This window comes from Styela clava, chromosome 5, assembly GCF_964204865.1.
Source record: "Styela clava chromosome 5, kaStyClav1.hap1.2, whole genome shotgun sequence".
NCBI classification, from domain to species: domain Eukaryota; kingdom Metazoa; phylum Chordata; class Ascidiacea; order Stolidobranchia; family Styelidae; genus Styela; species Styela clava.
This window is the reverse complement of record NC_135254.1, coordinates 8,690,026-8,705,455: the sequence shown is the minus strand read 5'-3', so window position 1 is coordinate 8,705,455 and position 15,430 is coordinate 8,690,026. Positions and strand designations below refer to the sequence as shown.

Sequence of the window (15,430 nt, the reverse complement as noted above, 5' to 3'; positions counted from 1 at the left end):
GAAAGATTTGAAATGTAAAAACGATTGGAAGTTACTCAGCCTTCGACGCATTTTGATCATTTTGTTCACTACATAAAGATCATTTCTTCCATATTGAACAGAAACTTCTTTCTTTATTTTGTCTTGAATCGTTCACGTTTATACATTTGTGTTGTCTCTCATGATCCAATAGGAGAAAAATATGTATCCGATATAAGGTTCAACGGTGGTCCAAGTTAACCATTTTACATACATTGCTCGCGCTCTTATTTTAAGTATCTTTCAGCTGTGCTAGAACTGCCCATGCTTGCTCTATTTTTACATTGTATCAACTTCATAATGGGTATAATCCGTGATCGAATAAAATTCTTGAGAATAGCATTGAGTCATCGAACAATCGAGTTGCAGCTAATTATGGGAGCAAAATTCGATTATGGTAGTGATCTAAGTACCGTGAGTGTAACCCCCAAAAACCTTTTCTTATTGTTCTCTAACCTTGCTAGTTGGCGCTCAATGCCTTATAATTTTTGCCATAATTAATTTTGAGGTGACGTTAGTGGTTCCTTCGGCTTTGCATTCATGTACATTTACACCCATGGACAGTTGCATCCACGTACATTCGCACCCACAAACACTTAAACAAACAGATATTTGCACCCATGTACAATTGAACCCAAGTATATTTACAGCGACAGCCATTGGCAACCACGTACAATTGCACCATGAACATTTTTACACGCAGATTTTTGGACCAGGGAGGGACAAAAATTAATTAATTTATTAAGAGTGTATGTCTCACACCGTGAACATTTATACCCGTAGACACTATTCTTTGAAGTAAACGACGTTTCATTGGTATTGCTTGCCGAGTGATGGACATCCTAATGGTCTAACTTGTGATGAATGCGAACGCATTGCAAACACATGCGCAATTAATTTGAATTTCCATCATTAACTCAGTTTAAGCAAAATTTTGGATAGGGTAAAATACAGATGTAACGGTAGTGCACGATGTAGCCAACTATCCAGACACCAGACACCACCATGAGCTTGATGTACGATTTATGATGAATACATTTGCGATATTTCGTTGAAAGAAGATGACCGACAACGACAAAGTGTAATATGATTATAGTATGTAATGACTGTAAAAAACCTTGCAACTGTAACCAGGATTACAAATGCAATGTGTTATATATTTTGATTCCTATAAGACATATTTATTCATAAACAAGTGAAACTATGCCTGTCCCGAAAAACAAATATTTGCGAGCGGGTGCAAACTTCTATGTATTGAATGTTTATAATTCTACCCTGTTGCAAGTGTTTATGGGTGCAATTGTACGTAAACATTATATATGTGTGCCAAAATCTGTGTTGCAAATGTAGCATCTAGCACACTGTAGCCATTTTTCAGACAACCGTTCTAGAGTCTAGACAAGCGGAAAGATATTTTTTGTCTTCTACCTGATCTCGGAAGACAACATAACTATAAAAACGTGACGCATGCCAGACAAAATAAAACAAGAAGTTCGTGTTCAATATTGAAGAATTGCTCTTGATGCAGTTAACAAAATAAAAATAAATGTTGAAGGCTGAGTAACTTTCTCAGACGTTTTCACATTTAAAACCATTGTAGGATTAACGACGATAAAATGCGAAAAAGCCGATATTCGGTGCTTGGGAAATCACTCCTATATTTTTGATGTTCTACTACAAATAAGTGTGCATTTCCTAGCCAGGTATTTACTTTATCAAGTCAATGGCTTGCCGCATGAAATGTGCTGTTGAGTTTCGGATCATATCATATGTTTGAATTTCCACATAATTTTACGTCGAGTCTGTTAAAGCCACTCCTATGTTCTGATATAAATATCTACGTATTGCCTGTAAATTGCTGTATTTTATCAGTACGGGCAATCGGTACGGTTTCTATTAGTAAATGTTTTATTCATATTTATTGGCTGTCGAATATGGCCGGCCATTTCAAACAAATTAAATAGCTGAGAAATCGTATATTTTGAAAGTGTGGTTTTTGCTGTAATGTGGCCCAATGTCGATCTTGACAGCGACTTTGTTTGTTCGTTTGTATGTTGATCTCAATGCAGATTGTCTAGACGTGATGTGGCAGCATGAACGGCAAGAATATATGCCTTCGTGTAATCTAATCCATGGAGTTTCTCCTGATGCCATGTAAAAAATAGACAGTTTGCAACCCAATAGATCTCATTGCAAGATAAAGTTGATTTTTTTTTATTCAAAGACTCAAAGTGATGCCAGTTAACCAATCTAAATGAACCAAATTAGAACAAAAATTTGCTTTGCTGATCAGAGCAAAAATTTGCTAGTGTCTGCCAACTTTATTATTTTTGTTTTTTGCAATCACTTCATTGATATATGTAATATTTCATTTTCATTGCTGGTCTAGTGGGGCGAACATTTGAGTTTACAATGAAAATAACTGATTATAAGCAGACGTGAAGTATGTAGTTCAAGTTTATAGACGGTCAAATCTTCTGTGTTAAGATTAACGCGAACAGAAAACACAATGAAATTCATGTCAATTCCACCACCATCTCCAAACAAACAAACATAAATTCTTTGTTTGTATTTCGTTGAACATTCGTCAGGTGATATTTCATTGAACTGGAATATTATATATTCAATGCCATGTTTTTCAAAATATGTGTTGTTCAAAATAGTAATAAAACGTGACTTTACAATACCCGTCTTTTTTCGCGAGAGGCTGGCATGGCTAAGAGTTAACGAGGAAGTAGATGATGCTTTCGTGAATGAGATTTAACAGATTTCGCTATTGCGTTTTTGAGAGACTCGATGCGTTCGTTATCCTAACTTTTTACGACGTTCAGTGAATGGACATCAAACCGACCAGGATCGATGAAGCCTTTCAGTGGAAGCGCTTTAACATAGAATTAAGCTGTCGCAAATACTTTTATTCGTTCCCGGATAAATATCGATGAAAATCTTATGGAGTCGATGACATGCTGCGAATGATGAAAGAAGCGACAGATATCTTGGTAAGAGATGAAATTTAAAGTATCGGCGACGATGGTGCATTTTATACAACAAATTGTATAAATCTCAATATGAAGAATTTCTCACATCAGAATGTATAATAAGATATTTATATTTATTACAAACTCCTATTTTATTTAACAAATTAAAGCATATATCACAAACTTTCCAAATTTTTGTAGAACATGAAATTTTCACAAACGGTTCGAAAGTCAAGTACACGAAACTGAATTTGTATTCAAAGTAAAACCCGGAAATTTGGCTATGCTAAATTATATGTGTGGCCCATTGTTGATCTTTACTTAATATTTATTTCATTTTTTTGATTCTTGCGCGTGGAAACGAAAAAATGCATAAACGTGTAGTGCGTGGACATAATACAACAATGAGACAACAACATCATAGAGGAGCGTCTAATGCGTTGAAAAATCAGAAAATTTCATTGACCGCTGAGTAACTTCGGATTCTGAGTTTACATTCCATCACTCCAGAATTTTATCTACTCAAATGTATTGGATTAATTGAGTAAAAATTATATAAACCGCCAAGTTTGGTTTTATTAACTTGCAAACTTTTTACGAGATAAAACAATCTGGTTTCAAATTGTTCTTCGGGTACATCATCGATTACGCCGCCGGTGGTAAATGCATAAGCGTGCTTACAGGACGAGGCAGGCTGTGATTACCAGAAAATACAGGTAAATGTTGCCATTTTTGCTTCATTAGATTGTTTTTATTAGGAAGTAGTTCGGCTTTATCATACCTGACGCTTGAGTAAAATATTTCATTCCACAAAGGACGACTCAAAAGCATTTTCCATTCTGACGCTGGAAGTTTTTAGGAAACGATATCAAAGGAATTTGGGCTGATTCGCGGTAAATTTGGAAATTTTACTGTAATTCCATTATTAATTAACATTTTACAGTATGGTTATCATATTGTTATATTGTATCAAAGATTTCATTTTCAAAAACTAATTTCGAATAATAAATCTCCAATGAAACTTAGATAGATATTATTCACTCTTCAAAAACAAGTCATCTTTATTGAATATTTCATAGATAAAAACAACTGTATTTTCGAAAATGTTTAAAAAATATTTATTTGTGCATATCTTTGAATCAAAATTCTTTTTCTCAAGAATCTGCCAAAAAAATAAAATTTGATATTTTTACGTTTCTATAGGTGTCTGTTGCCTGGATTGAGCCTTTCTTCGTAAATATAAAATATCAACAAAATGAACATTATTTCATCAATCGTTAACAATGTCTTGATGATTGTTTTGGTAGTTGCAATAAGTGCATCATTTATTCCACGAGTTCGTAAGTACAGTCTGATCTTATATGACTCGAAATATTTTGAGGTTTGATTTTAGTTTAACCTTAAATATATACTACTACGGTTTAACAGAAGAGCTCAATCTAGCTCTTAGTGGCAAACTTTTAAAAGCTGTTTAGCAGCTATTTTTTAACACTACTAATAATTTCTTCAATATATATATTTTATTACACTTGTATGACAAAGTAAAAGCTATAGATAGAATTTTTTGAAGTGTGCTATAACTCATTACGAACAAAAATTATATATATAAATATATTCGAAGAATTCATGAGAAATGCGAAAATGAGAATCGTTTCAAACACTCACATTGTAATTTTTTCAGTCGGTGGGTATTTGTCTGAAGGTGGCAGTCCGGATTCTGCACAGACATTCCAAGGTAAATGGCGTTTTTTAACTCAAATTGGTGAAAAGTGTAGCAGGCCGGCCTAATACCCGGTACCATGTTACGATAATAGCTGAGCTAAAATCAATCTCTGATCGCAAGGTATAACTGACCTAAAATCATATATTGTTGTTTGGTAATGATATTGAATTATTAGTTAAACAAGGCAATTTGTTTTTACCGCACTCCCGACAGATCTGTGATTAATATTTGTGCAATTACTCAGATTGAACAATTTACGTTGTTTAGAAACTGTTACAAATTCTGTAATTGTGATTTTTTTGGCTGAGAAATTGATTCGGGGACATTTCTGAAACCGTTAAATATCAGCATGCCCCTGATTTATACAATTCATTTTATTCCAGAAAATACACACAACTTCGGCGATCGAGAAATGTTCGATGCATGATTCGAGTCATATATTTGTAGTAGTCTTGTGTTTATTGAAAATATAAACAGATGTTGTAAATATATATTTAAACGAAAAAATATCGGATTCACTTGTCGTTGAATCGCCAATTTATAGAATTATAACTAAGAATCGTGCACCCACGACACTATCAGCAATCTACCCAAACAAGTATCCGAGAAGTAATGAATGAATCGGCCCATTGCAACTTATCGTAATTTAAGCAGTTTATAACAAGTCATCGTATTTATGTCAACTAAATATTCTCAAGTCAATCGGAGTCAGGTCTTTTGAATTACATATAATTAAGTGGGAATGAATCGCTGGAATAATCCAATTACGATGTTGTCTATCTGGAATTATTATCTGGCTCGCTCTCTAATGCCCGCCAGAGAAGGCGGGTAAGATAGGGTTGTTAAGCTATCGTGGCGATCTTTACGCTTTTCTGGTGTTAATATCGTTGAAAATCTTTAACAGTCGCTAACACGCTTTGAATATTAATAAAGAATATACGAAGATATTGGTAACACAAAGAAGACTTCCAAAATTTAACAGGTCAGAGCAGTTTTCCCCTGTTCACAATATGTAGTAGTAAGTAGGTTGTACAAAGATAAACGGAACTAAATAAAGGTTTGCGCAAACATTGCGGAACGTGTCGTCATACGAGGTGTTGGTTACTGAGATTATCAAATCTCATCTCTTTGATTAAGAATTTTGTTATTCAAGATATTGCAATGCAAAATAACTCAGCGAGTATTAAATGCGCATATCAGTATAGGTGGCAGTATATTTTAGATGAAATGATTAAATTTATCAATCCCCAGCCTCTGTGTCAAAAGACAAAATAGAGAATAACAGTGGTACTTTGGTAGTCGAACGACTCGATGATACTCGAACAATTCGGTAGTCTACCAAAAAATTCTATTCAAAAATGTTGCGTATTACGGAAATTCGGTGCGCCACCAAGTGAGATGAATTCACCCGAACCGTGCATCTTCGCTACCTCTTGACTATTCATCAAGATAGCACTGCTCAAATATATGGACACAAAAGTTAAAACGGAGTAGTTTGGGTATGCGATCTGTCACAGTAGACTACTGTTAATATTTTGGGTGTTTTGGAATGCGCAATAAACAATTAAAATAACTACTATTGTATCATAAGGAAAAAAAAATTGGGTCCTAGAATAAATCGGTAACGAATTATGTTCGACTGCAGTTAAGTTCCAAAACTAAACATTAGCGAATGCGTCACATAAACAGAGAAAACGATATCCAACCCAGTATGTGCAATACTCTTATGGTACGAACTGTTAAGCATACAATACGTATTTTTATGGCCAATACGTTATTCACGGTACATGAAATTGTACTGTTTCGGGCGCCCTTGTTTATTATGATATTCGGGTAATATTTCAATCGAATAGGATCATTTTTTCTGAACTTGCTCCTGTGTCTTACTCCACCCATAAACATTTACTTACATTTACAACTGATGTTTTTTTTTAAGTATTTGATTTTTTATGAACTTGTTCCTCTTTCTCCTTTCATCCTTAAACATTCACTTCGAAGTGCTTTAAACTAGATACATTGATATTTATTTTGATATTGATAACATCAATATCATGTTTTTGATTACATTTCATGACGAATCAAAATTTCTAATATTTCGATTGTTCGGTCGAAATAAATGTATCCTGACAAGCAATATATAGCTTTTGGATGCAAAGAAATTGTAATTATTGTTAACGGAATACTATCATAATACAAGTTACTTTACAAAGTCATTGTTGTACGACACGACACAGAAAAATTCTTGATTATAGAAAACTGCTCATTTGTGATGATCTTTACATTTGACGTTGTGTGTTTCTTTCAATGAAATAATTCTTTTAATTCTTTTGATTCGAAGTCATCTAAATAATAGGATGAAGAGGAAAATTTATTTCAAATGTAACTTTCAATAAAATAAAAAATAATGATATTTGGTTCTTTGCGTATAAATTTACTATGAACCGTTACTACTTACCAAAGATAGGAGTGTAAATGAAAAGTATGAACAAGGTTTTTCGCGATTACTAAAGGGATCAACATTTGAATCAAAAAATGTATGGAATATGTAGTTAGTAGAAAATGACTGTTAAAAATTTAAATTTTACCATGTCCTACTTGAGGATGAAAAAATATAGTATTATTTTGATAATACCTGGAATTAAATCGATCGATGCACATTCGCGTAGGCCCCTTGTTCCGCCATCTGTCATCAGGAATAAGATAAATTGAATATATTTAGTCTTTTCTATAAATTAATAGAACATCGTCTATCCTACATATAACTGTTAAAAGGGTCGATTTAAAGGCTGAAAATGACGAATATACTTATTTTGCCAGACTAATCAATTTGTTCACATATTATCAACTATTATTTGAAGTTGTATATTAAAATGTATCTAAATTTCAATCACAATAAAGATAAAATTTATACTTACCAACTGCTGGCAATAAGAACATATTGACGACAATAACGAGCATTAGTATTTGAGGAAAAATGTAGAAAATTAAATTTCCCATAATTATATTCTATTATTCTGTTAAAGTTCAAATCAAGGTTTGTAAGTGAACAATATGATTATTAAAATTTTCCTCTTTTATATACTTTCATCCAGTGGCGAGATTCAAATTTTTTGTCAGCCGGTTCCATCATACAAATGTCCAATTTTCCGGCGGTTATGTTACAAAAATCATATAATGCTAACCGGTTCGCTGATCTCATAAAATTCCGTGAGACGGTTCTATGAAACCGGTGCAAACCGGCTGAATCCCACTACTGCTTTTATCTATATTCGACATCAATCAATAGGAGTGTTCGGCTCTACATCACTATTGAATGAATAAGTTGAATATTGAAAATTAAAAAAAAAAAACGAAATCCTCAAATAAAAAATAAAACTGCTTATTCATGTTTCTCACAATACTACCTATTTATATAATTTCTCGTAAACAAAAAATTATTTTATATTATTTTTACAATAATTTGAATTTTAAATAAATATAAGTAATACCCTCATAGCGAAAACAACAATCTCCAATTTCTGAGAATGCGATTTTTTCAACAACAACAACGAGGAAAATACTAAGAACAACAATTTAACGAAATGATCCATAGGTCAACTCAGTGTCCAAAAAGATTTTGTGCATTTCGACGCTCGACGACATGGCACTCTCTATCATATATGTTATAGTTTAATACTGTAATTGCAAACTTCTTAATATAGTTATGTAATCAACTACGAATTTAATTTCATTCCCGATCTGGCAAGATAGAAATGATTGATTGTTGCTATGACATCAAAATTCCATCGAAATCATTCATGTTTCAACTTTCTCCGACAATTCCAAATTTGGAGGAGATACAGTTCTATATAAAATCAGAAAGTTATGTTTCATTCAAAAACACTTCATTTTAACTAGTTTGTTGTATATAGCCATTTCTAAACTGCAGTTAGAGGTAGCAAAACCAACAGAAATGATATCTTATTTTGATTGTAAGAAACTGTATCAATATATTTGACAATCAAATACAAGAAATCATGCTGTTATACAGTAATTCTATTATCAGAAAGTTTGGACTTCCAGTTACCGCCTAATTTCGAAAAACAACGGCAATGGACTATCGCAGCCAAGAGCAAATTTCTAATATATGTTTTGAAAATGACATAAAATCTTCCTATTTGCCGTTTGAAAAAATAATATCAAACATTTATACGGCAATTATGCAATTTAGTTTAAAAATCTTTCAATTATTGCTCTTGCCACAAAATTCTGAAAAGGTTTGACTGCGAGCTGCGAACACCCTTTCCTACGCGACTCTTGCTGAAATGATGTTTTTGGTTCAAACGCTGTGATATTAAGTTTGTATCTTGTGTGATCAATGGGTATACCAAAAAGTACCATACACGAAACACACAGTAAATCAGCCACATTGTCAAATTCCACCGCTGTATAAAGTCCTCGAAGTCACTCGACACGAACACAATTTCCGTTTTTGTTCAGAAATTTGTTTTTATTGTGTCTACCATGCTTCACGTTCATACATTTAATTTGCATTCCAAGATCAACCAAGCGACAAAATTAAGTATCCTATGTAAAAAATGTAAAATTTTAGTCCAATATTTCCCATTTATGCCTTGGCTTAATTTACAGCCTTCCTTTATTTATTTTAATACAGGATGCTTTAGAATACCTTTGGTACTTGTTTTGAAAGCCCATCTTATGTACTACATTTACGTTCCCCATTTACATATTTTGGATGTGATTCACTGGTGTGCCGCCAAAGTCTGGAATGCGTGCCGCGGATTTTCAACGAAATTCCTTAGATTATTACACAATAATCAACATAAAATTCATTACATAGCAATTTAGTTTGCTTACCAAATATAGAAATATTTCATATTTTATGTCCACTGTGATGTATTATGTCACACTTTTTTAATAAGGCATTATACGTTTTCGACCCCGGCCACATTTTTATAATGAGCGGTTGCTACGATCTGCGTTTAAAAAAAACAAGGAGTTGTGTCAAAATGAAAAAATGAAAAACAATTCGATTGCGCTCGTGGATTCGAGTATGTGAGAAATATATGCGTATACAAGAAACGAAAATCTGAGCTTGATGAATACATTAACAGGGTACATCAATGCCTGTGTTGATGTACGAAAAACATTATTAAAAATTGTTTACATTGTTTAATTACAATGTTTCCTTCAATGGAGGCCATCGGGTTTTTTAAGCATGTATGCACTTTTATTACAATAGAATAATTTATTTTGCCTATAGGGAAACCTATATCCAAAATATCATATGCATTGGGTCGTTTGTTTGGTCAATAGTTTAATATTAGTGAGGCGCAATAGTTAGAATAAAACAAGTGGCGATTTTTATTCTATGAATGTCGTAAATTAAAGATTTATATTTCAGTTGTGCATATTGGCACCACTGCTGATGAAAAGTGGTTGAAGTTAGGACTATGACTATTTTCTCTCCTTTGAGTTATTATCAAAGTTCCCACTGGCCATTATTCCTAATACAAAAACGCCGTCTTTTATTCTTCGCCTCCCCTAAGTTTAGATTGTAGCGGATCACCTTGACCCGGAGTCATAATGGGTGCTAAATTGCTAATGTCATGCTTCTAAATTGTTAATTACACAGTCTTTAGGCTGTTCAATATTTCAATTCAGCATTGAAATATTGAGGATTTTTTGTGTGTATGTGTCACGCCTGAACACAGTGTTTTGGCAATTATTACTTATGCTCGACATAGATTTGATCTAGTATAATTGGTCACCTCTACATTAGAACGAGACACCACGTGATAAAATAAAAAAAAGGGGCAGTGGTTCTGAAATTAATATACACACTTGGAATTTGGTGACCGTACATTTGAACCCATGTGTATATCCGCGGGTTCAATCTATATGCGGTTGCTAAAACCCATTGGTTAGGGTGAGTACGGGTATCCGTAAAACAAAAAATAATTCATAGGTGCAATAGTGTGCAGGTGAATTTGTCGTGGGTTCAAATGTACGTGGGTTCAAATGTAATGGAACCTTGGAATTTATATGACATGTTCCAGTATTTTGGAATCTTGACACTGTGCGGAGCGATTGTATATAAGTTATACCACGCAACCTGCAATGCGGGTGTGTGACAGTTCATATTCACACAAGGAAAGAGTATTTACTTAGAAAAAAAGGATTTTATAGTATTCCAAACGAACCATAGTTTCATTATAACCAACCAAGGATGGCTTTGACGTCATAGATAGTAGATGGACCCATGAACCCATATATAAACTACGGACTACGGCAAAGATGTATTTCGTTTGATTTCGATTCACAATGTCACTCATGGCTCGTTGGAAAGGGCTAGTCATGCCCAGTGCAGGGAAATATACAAATTTGCAATATTGCATCATTGTATACTACAGCATACCAAAGAATAAAAGGTTCCACCCGAAATTTTGTTTCACATTTTTATTGATCCACTCCCTGCAATTCAGCAAGTCAGCTATCACTCAGAAAATGGTCCCACTAAATAGACTGAATAAATCCTTTCAAATGATATCTCATTAGTGTTTTAGCGTGAACAGAAGACTGTATATGACGTCCTATATTAAAGTAAAGGTCTGGTTTATATCTAACTTGTCATAATAATGAATATGAATAATGAATAATAATGAATTGTAATAGTCTATGTCAACTATATTAGACTATAACTTTAAACTTTAAGGTTAATGCATATCTTTGTGAATGTAGGCTTATTTCGTGAAACACTAAATCTAACGTTTAGTACCATGGACTATGGACAAGTCTTGTAATACATATGTTGCAGATTCCAAATCATGGATCAGCTGCAAGTGAATTTAGACAAGATGACTAGCTATTACTTTATTTGAGAGTCTTGTCGAAATGAGAAACACGATTTATCAAACAAAATTTCTAACAGATTATGTGAAAACGTTTCTACTTCCGAGGTCTCATTTCAGAAAGATTGATATGGTCAATTATTTTCATTTTTGTTTTCAAAAAATAATCAATTTGTTCACAAACTAACTAATAATAATAGTTTAATAATAGTCAAATTAATATAAAACAAGATAGTCGATCTGTTGATTTGAAGAAAATATTCGAGTAATGTGTGTATATATTCCAGAAATACTTCTTTCCTGAGTCTTGTAAATAATCAATAATAAATGGTATTAAAAAGATAGAAAATATTGTCTCACCGTAACTCATCGAGGTTCAATAGCCTATATTGTACAAGTTTAGTAGGTTCTAACATTTTTAAATTTTCTGTTTATTTTACCTGTTAATTTGACTTTATTTCCAAACTGGTTTATTTTAGTTAGGTATTTTCAAGCTGCGGTTGGAATTACCAAACCCAATGGAAATAATACATTTTTAATGAATGTGAGAAACTGTAGCAATACTTTTGACGATCAAACGCAACAAATCACTGGTAATTTTATTATCTTGGATTCCTATGTAATGCCCAGCATAATTTCGAAAAACAATAGCGCAATAAACCGCCGAAGTCATAAACAAATTTCCATTATCGGTTCAGAAAATAAAGTCTCTTATCTTTCGTTCATAGAAATATTATCAAAAATCTTGGTTTAGATTAAAAATTATTTTATTTAATGAAAACGAGAAAGATTTCAAAAACTATTGCTCTTACCTCAAAATATTCCAATGTCTGAACGTATAATTTATGAAATGCTGTCAGAGATGTAATTGCAAACCCTATCCAAGGCGGCTCTTGCTGAAATGTTTTTATTTTCCCTACGCTGTTATATCAAGTTTGCATGTTGCGTTATCAATGAGTATAACAAAAAAGAACTAGAGTATTATACAGTGAACTTACAGTAAATTGCCTACATTGTCAAATTCCACCGTTATATTTAAAAATTCAAAGTCACTCGGCGTCGAACACAATTTCCGTTTTTGTTCACTGCATTAGGAGCAAGAACGAGCATGAAATTGTTTTTATTGTGTCTAGCATGCTTCACGTTCCTTTATTTTGCATTTCAAGATCAAGCAAGAGACAAAAATGGGGATCCGGTGTGAAATGGTCCTTATAAAAATTTAGTTTATATAATGCCCATGCATTTCTTGGCTTAAAATGAAGACTTCGTATAATTATTTTATAGACGAATCTACATAATATCGATGTTTCGAAATTCCAATGCGCCAACATCTCACGTAAAACACCAATTACGTTTCGCAGTCACACAATTCATCCGTGATGAGAAACAAGCAAATAAGTCAAAAGCAACCATCGAACGTTTTCAAACTTGATAATATTAAGTAGGATAATGAGTAGAAATACAAGAATTCGATGCTCAAATATATGAACGAGAATATCGGTAGGAGACCGAAAACTTATCGATCGAAACTGCGGTTTCGATTCATGACTCTATAGCAGTGGTTCTCAAACTGTTTTTGCTCGCGGCGCACTGAACGAATAAAAAAAAATTTGCGGAACACTTGTAAAAAATAAAGTTAGCTTTAAACCAATTTTTTCCTGCAAATGTTGATTCGATGTGTGTGCCTCTTTTGAGAAACAATTGAAACGAGGTTCCATCGCTCCCTTTTTTGCTTTTAATTTCAGTCAGAGCAAAAACCCGTTTTCACGGAGCCATATGAAGATGCAAATGGCCAGATTACTTCGATGAATTTAGCACAGTCAAAACGCGTACAAACTTGCTTCCCTGTTAGCCCAACTAGGCGCGCAAGTCAACATGGTTAAACATGGACGACTTGTTTGATTATACGTTCTAACATAACAAAACAATTATAGCGTGACAATTACCCTTACAACAACGACAAGTCAAATGCAATGATGTTATCAGTCTAATAATGGATAATGCGTACTCAAGTCTTTCCCGTTGTATGCATGCCTATGTGTAATATGAAAAGCTTTCTTTTCTAAAATTCCAAAAAGCTCTGCGGCACACCTGAGAATCTCTCACGGCACACTAGTGTGCCGCGGCACACAGTTTGAGAAACACACCTCTATGGTGACACTGCGTGTCCCATCACTAATTAATTAATAAATCGCTAATTATACGACATAATACATCCAAAATCAATAGGCCGCTGGTCCGGGATATGATGAATGGACATGCAAAATTTGGAGCAGATTCATCCTCGCTTCCGTGAGATATCGCGTGCATCTAACAGACAGACAGACAAACAGACAAATACTTATCAACATACTTACCGATCAAGATCGATGAATAACAAAAGAAGCAATAGTCTATCTTACTTTTTACCATACCGGTGCCGTCAAAAAACTCTTGCGTAGCAAGAGTGTAGCATGAGAGAGGTCGAAGAACCTCTACCGATAATTAGTATTAATTTTTAAGAAGTCATCACACAAATTTCGAAGTGAAAAACGAATCAGATGCTATATGAACTGCCTTACAGAAAAGAAGAAATTTGTTTGAATGATTGCTTAATGTTTCGAGCTACTTAAAGTGTTGCAAACTAGATCAAGAATCAAAAATTAAAATCTCAGCGTTTTCATTATTTTTAACTTTTTATTGACTCATGACGATAGATTTTGGTCCTAATTACTTATCGAATTTAATCGGTAAGTATGTTGATAGGTATTTGTCTGTCTGTCTGTCTGTCTGTTAGATGCACGCGATATCTCACGAAAGCGAAATCGAATCTGCTCCAGATTTTGCATGTGCATTCATCATATGTGGGACCAGAAGCCTATTGATTTTGGATGAATTATGTCGTATAATTAGCGTGTTATTAATTAATTAGTGATGGGACACAAGGTGTCACTATGGAGTAAGAGCGCTGTTTTGGGGGATCCCCTAACTTTCGATCGAAAAGTCTTCGGTCTCTGACCGATTTCTCGTTTTCTATTTGAAGGTATTTAAATTTAATGTTGTTCATTCCCCACGTGGATATTATTGGCCGTTGTACGTTTTTAGTCGTTTGTCTGCATCCTTACACTATGTTAATATTTTTCAAAGAATTAGTTTATAATGCATCCGCTTTGTGTGATTTTCTTCCACCTATTTGTGACCTGGCAGTTTAGAATTGTTTCAGGTCTTGCAATAAACGCAAATTACAGACATCCACGTTATAAAAATAACACGTCAGTGGTTGTCATCCGCTAACTCTGACATTGGCAAACTACGGCCCGCGGGCAAAATTCGGCCTGTTGGCTAATTTAATCTGGCCCATCTGATGCTTTCACAACCAAACTAAAAACAATTTTTGATGTTTTAGCTGAAAAAACTATCTTAATGAATTTGTTTAGATTGGCATTATATTAAGTATTAGAACGGGGCTCATCGCGTTCCAATTTTGCTTTTCTAACGCTGTAAATATTGTTCATAAAATGTAACTTTTTACGTTACACTTACACGGCCCGCCAGTCTAGGCCCTTGGCCCAAAAATCTTGTTCTTTCCTCTATCTTTACTTTTACAACTTTTATTTGAGGGAATAAAATCCGCCTTTAAAAACAGTAAAAAAATGGTTTATAAGTTCAAATTATATTTCATGCTTTATTTTGTCTAAAATTCTCCACGTTTTTACATTTTTGTTGTCTTCCAAGATCACGTAGAAGATGAAGAACATCCTTCTTATTGTCTAGACTCAAGAACGATTGTCTCAAGAATGACTAGAGTGTGCTAAATTTTACATTTGCAACACAGATTTCAGTACCCCGAAATAATGTTCACGTACATTTGCAACCATAGA

General features: G+C 33.7%; 1 long non-coding RNA gene across 1 annotated transcript; it reads right to left on the bottom strand.

The window, feature by feature from the left end:
• Nucleotides 1-6,799: 6,799 nt before the first annotated feature.
• LOC144422692 (uncharacterized) lies at nt 6,800-7,941 on the bottom strand. The gene is made up of 3 exons (XR_013475324.1): nt 7,635-7,941; nt 7,352-7,402; nt 6,800-7,061 (listed from the first exon to the last, which is right to left on the bottom strand). It is a non-coding gene; the product is annotated as an uncharacterized LOC144422692 (long non-coding RNA).
• Nucleotides 7,942-15,430: the final 7,489 nt, after the last annotated feature.